Source organism: Echiichthys vipera, assembly GCF_963691815.1.
Source record: "Echiichthys vipera genome assembly, chromosome: 22".
Taxonomy (NCBI): Eukaryota; Metazoa; Chordata; class Actinopteri; order Perciformes; family Trachinidae; genus Echiichthys; species Echiichthys vipera.
The window spans coordinates 7,070,050-7,076,257 of record NC_139847.1 but is presented as its reverse complement, the minus strand read 5'-3'; positions in this window follow the sequence as shown (position 1 = coordinate 7,076,257).

Below are 6,208 nucleotides of genomic sequence, written 5' to 3'. Positions count from 1 at the left end.
CTGTTTGACACTTGAGCTTCAGCAGACGCAGGACAAAAAACAACCTGGATCATGAGAAATGTGAAAAAAAAGGAAGAGACCAGTTGGACCAGAGCACCATTTTGTGCCACAGCACCGTTGGACACATTGACACAAAATGGTGACAAAGGACAGGATGTGACGGAGACTCTCTCACATATATATATATAAAAAAAGAACTTGTGTGTGTATGTTGAACCGTGACAGACAGATGTTTTTATCACCACTCTCTTCGCAGTGGTTTCAAGTGACTCTTCACTTTTTTGTCCAGTGAGTTTGTGTGTGTGTGTGTGTGGTTTTCTCTCTATACAGGCCTTCATTAACTGTTCAGGAAAAAAAAAAATACTTGACACGGATAGTTCAGACTGAATCAGTGTCTGAAGGAGAAGAGCAGACGTTCAAAGAGAGCAGTTCGTACACTTTCCGTACATATTCCCATTTAGGTGGCCATGTTTGATTTTAGTTAATGTGCTATCACAATATGGACACTGAAAAAAAAAAAAAGAATCGTAGCATTTTAATATCAGCCGTTTTTGGTGTGTTGTAAATTCTTTATTTGGTTGTGTTTGTGTATGAAATAATATGTGGTAGGATCTGGACAAATGGTGCAAAAATCACATATCTAGATCTGAAAGTTTAATATAAAAGAACATGAGGAATAGTTGTGTGAGACAGCTGGTTAGACTCTGCCAAAGCATTTATGGAGTAAGCTTTGGAGGTGTGTCCTCCAATCGTGAGGGTCAAACCGAGAATTGACCTTTGAGCCCAGATTCACTTTTCAGTCTTCGGACTCACTGAAACGTCCAAGAGACGCTTTTGTTAAATGAGACTCAAAGAAACACTTTTTGAAACATCTTGGCCGAGTTTTTGAACGTTTTACTTTTGTTTGCAGAACCAAACTTTTCGTTGGCCCGGAAATGAAAAAAAAAACGCTTTTTCAAGGACTCAGTTTTTAGTCTCAGTGTGCGCTCGATCCTGAGATCTAGACATCCAGAGATCTCTGTTTTGCATCTTGTTCATCAGTGTGGACTAGAGCTGCAACTATAAGTCCATTAATCGATGAAAATGATTGCATTGATCCGCCCACGACTTTTTTTGTCATTTTTCAAGCAAAAATCACAAATATCAGCTTCTAAAACATGGCGATTTGCTGTTTTGTGTTTCTCGACTGTAAATCACTTCAGTCTGGGTTTTTCTTTCAACGCTCCACAGACTAAATGATCAATCAATAATGAAAACGACAGTTGGTTGCAGCCCTAGTCGGGACGGATCTTTAACGTCACGATGAGCCGCGCCACCCGTAGAATTTGCTGCAGCACTTCTTCTTTGTCTTCTTTTTTTTCTAAGTTGCCCAGTTTATGGTTTGCAACAACATCATCACGATCAGAAGTACTGCCTCATCAGGTCATATCCATCGTCAGGAACTTTAACTGTGTGCACATGGACGCGGCATCGCATGTGAAAAGTTAAATGGTGTTTTATTTGTTTCTTTAAATTGGTATTTTTGTTTCACCACGTTTCACCTTTTCAGATGTTTTACATTCAGCTCGCCCTCCTGTTAGACTTCAGCCTGTCTTAGACAAAAAGGTTTCCTCCGCTCGCCCCTCATTGAAAGCACTTTACGTTTGTAGCTTGTTATTCCTCCTCCTGTATGTCCTCCCATTAACTCCTTATTGAGAACAGACTGAACAAAACTCCCAGCTTTAGTAAGATTTACCTCCAAATAAAGCTAGTCTTCCTTCAGCTTCAATTTTAACTGATTGTTTCGGACCTAAGTTGACTTCAGGATCCGAGAACGTGACACTGAGACACCCACATTTCTCCGCGGCTGAGACGTTAAATTCATGCGCGACAGGCTGAAAAAGCAGAGAAACCACATCAGCTGTTGTATTTTGTTTCCCCCCTAAAGAAATTCAAAGCACACCTGCGAGAGCCTGCGATTCCCTGCAGTTTGCCCTCAATTTGTTTGTGTCAGATGAGTTCTTGCCCCTTTTCATAACTTCTGTCTCTCATCTCTCGTTTTCACCTCTTATTTCCCTGTGTGTCTATTCATGCCTAGGTTTCCTCTTTCATTGTGAGCTCTAATACGTTTTTCCCTTTCCCTCACGCTCACTGGAGGTGACTCCACATCTATTTTTTTTTTTTTTTTAAAACGGACACTCTTTTGACATCAATTTAAAGGCCAGGCTCCAGCTAAAACCACCGAGCGTGTTTCCTGCTGCGGATAAATGCACGGGAAGGTTATGACCTCAACCCTCCTCCACCCTCACTCCTCGTCTGGCGACTCGCAGGCCTTTTTGCACCCGTGTAGCGCCGGCTTGTAGCAGGTGATTTGTCGTTGTTGTTGTGTTCGGGTGCCCCAGCGGCGCTCGGAAAAACCCCTGTCATCCACTCACGGCTCTTTGCAGCGGTGCACCTGGTGCTGTTGTTGAATATTATTTTCTATAAGCTGCATCTATAATTCACACGCTGCGGCATCAAATATTCAGCAGAGAGATGGAGCTGAGAGGTCAGGAGGCTCGCTTCTCATGTACACTTTCACAAACTCTCTTTTTTCCCCTTTTACTCACAAGAGGGTCAATTTGCTTCATTGCTAAGTTGCTTTCCTTCCGAAGCAAAACAAAGTATAATATTACATTTTTTGTTGCATGATTTAGAGCCGCACAAGATAGTGAGTATATTACCTGCAGAGAAACCTCCCATTTTCATTAATTTGTCCGTCACAGGAGAGGAATATATAGAAAAACAGATGTGCGGTGTCTTCTCTCACACCCCTCATTCAGAATCAGCACTGACTCCGCGTTCTGTCACTGTCCGGTGGTGTGTTGTAAGGTAGACATGTGCACTTCCTGTATTGTGGCCATGTGAAGCTTGTGAGGTGACGTGTGTGTCACTTCTCTTCGACAGAAACAAGCTTTCGCAGAGCCCTTTTACGGGAAACAACGTTTTATTTTTCCTCACTTCTATTTCAGGCGGCTTCGTCTCGTTCCAGCTGAGCGGAAGTGTTGCTTTTTTTGTTCGTGTGCAATCTGTGACATCCCGCACTTGTTTTTCGCGCCATCTCAGAAGCATTTAGGGAACTCCTCCTAGCTCTCACTGCTGTGTCGTGGGTTTTTAAGATCCTTTGAGATTGTGTGCAAATGTTCCTTTATTTAGTTTTTTTCGTCATGCACAGCCAAGGTCCTGCAGAGGCCATAACTTCTTTTTCTTTAAGCAGTAAACTTTACTTAATGTCGAGCTAATGGCACCAGCTACAGTACTACTTATGATGAACAAACTGTATGTACATAGATATAAATGTATATATGAATATATATAAATGGGTCTTTGCACAAGTTATCTCCATGTCCGCTCCGTGTGATTTTAACAGGAAAAACAAAAATGCGATGGAAGATTCAGAAAAAAAGACTTTATATATGCTTTACAATTCTTTGTCTCATTAACATTTTGCACTTATTTAAAGAGGCTTACTTCTGTTTCTGGGCTGACAGAGCTGTTTTCACGCTCGGCCAAGATATTGTACAATATGTATATGTATTTTTATTCATATGCATATAAATATATGTCTATGTAATTTGGCTCCTGTGTTCTGTTTTCCTCACTCTGTCACCTGCTCCAAGGCCACAAAAACTCAAATCTGAGAGTCTTTTTTAGACTCAATTAAGGGGGGGAAAGTTATTTCACAGTTTTTTGCTGTTCACAAAGATGCGCGTGATACGAATCAGGCTGCTTTTAGAGGACTATTCAGTGAAAATATGAGTTTCTGTTTGTAATCAGTCAAAAAAAGTCGACAAACATGACTGACATCTGCATGTTTGAGCTCTTTCTATTCACACTGAGGACGCACTGGGACTTTGCTCGCTCGCAAATGTATTAAAAAACCTTGGCTTCTTTGTCCTTCCCAATCTGCATGGCAGAAAACATCAAGGCAGTGGACATTTCGCTATTTGCAGGTCTCCGCAGAGGCCTTTAAATATGTTGCACTTTTAATTCTGTTTTGATTTGGATGGTGGCGCACAAAGACTGAATCGATTTGCCCTTGGGACATTAATTGGATGAAAATATACTTCACAAATGTGGAATGACTCAATGAATAAATAAATCTCATATTTTCATGACAAAAACAAATGTTTTTATACTGAAAAATTAGTGGAAAAACACTGTTTTTTAATTTTTTATTTTTTGCACAGGACTGCTGGTGAAAGTACAAATTCAATAAAGTGATTGGCGTCCCCCACCTCATGTTATTCTTTATTCCCCACTATAATTATACAAAATGCCAGATATAAGTAATGTCCCAGTTTGACCAAATCGTTCCAAAAACTCCCTGTTACAAATGAAATGTTACAAAAAACAGTGCGTGTCCAGCACACACAAACATATAAACTCTCTGACACACTTGCACGCACGCGCTCCCTGAAGAGGAATGAGGATAAAAGATGTCTGGAGACTGGAGCTTGCTGAATTGTTTGTTAAAGTTGAACTTACTTGCACAAGCACCCTCACAAATGTTTAGAACCATGGATAGACCAGAAGACTTGATGCTGTAGTTTGGGTTTGAGATTTTTGCACAGGACAAGACGACAAAACACTCATTATTTTGTGCTTTAAATTAATCCTTCAACTAATGATAAACGGAAGAAGAGCATGCAAAGTCATCTGTATATAAATGTCATTTAACATAAGAAATAGCACCTCTAGTTCTCTAATATAGATGACCAAGTACTCGTACCTCACTTGAGTGTTAGTGCAATTTATACTTGGATTCCACCGCAGTTCAGGGGTTAAGGTTAATCAATAAATCATGATGTATTTTTATCTACCCAGCAGAAAATATATTAAAAAATGTGCTTAAAAGTGATGAACAACCAGTAATTATAATCCAATAATGTAATATAGAGTATATCATTATACACGAGTACTTTTACTTTTGGTCCTTTAAGTACTGTATATTTTAATAATTCTGTCTTTTAATTCAATTTTGAATTCAGGGTTTTGAGTTGTGACAAAGTTTTTATATCTATTTTGAACACTTTGGGTCTCAGCTAAAGGCCGCCCTGATGCATCTTCTGCCAGCATACCTGCGTGCAAACGACAAATACATTCAACAGTTCGTCTCACCGATTTAACCTTAAATGTGTCCGTAACTTTCAGAAGAAGAATATCCAACAGAAGAGAATAAGGGCAGTTTTTTAGTAAGCTGTAAAGGTAACACACTACATACAGTATACCCTCAGACTTTAGCGAGGGGCTCTTCTCCAAGCTGGGACAATTGATCTGCAGGGTGCCAATTATAGTGATTGGCACCTTTATTTGAGCGAGGAAAAGGCGAGAGGGCCCGCAGAAAGGAGACCAGATGGGTGGCCCGTTTTAGAGGTGGGGAGGAGGGCAGGGAGGGGGACGGACGGGAGGAACTGCCCTGCAGCACAGGAAGAAACTGTGGTGGTAAACAGCAGCACAACTCCACTAATTGGGTTTTTATTGATTGTTTTAATTGGTAATCTCTCACATTAACCAATAACATTAAAATTGGGCTTTTTGCTTTGTGTGTGCAGCAGAACAAGGCGTGAAACAGTAGAAAACTTAACTAAGTGGTCATAAAAACAAAATAATATTAACAATAACATGTTATTATAGAGGCTATTGAGAGGCCATGCAGCAGAGTATGTCATGCTATGTTATGTTTTGTGTTATGCCTGGAAAGTGCACTGGAATTAGATGATTATTTAAAGAAAATACATGAATTGATGTATTTAGTATGAATTATTTTCAGTTATTATGTCGTCTTTAGTCGGTGCAAAAATGGGAGATTTGTCTCCAGGCACATAATCCGATACATTTAATAATCATGAACAATAAAATTATTATTTTGAGTAAATTATTTTGAAAATTAAAAAATGCTTAGAAAGTCAACACAACTGGCTAAACTCTTATAACTTACTCAGTCTCTTTTTCCTGTAAATGGTTCAAATTACACATTTATTTCCTATTTCCTTTTCTTTCCTTTTTTTAATAAAATTAAAATAAATAAACAGGAGTAAATTTAGTTTGTGCTAAACAATCATCACTCTTCATAATCACTTGGCATCAACTTTAATCTACAAGTGTGTAATTCAAACCCTTATTTAGCTGTATCTTACATATGAATTGCATTCGTTTTGTGGCGAACCGCAGAAAAGTTCATTTATAC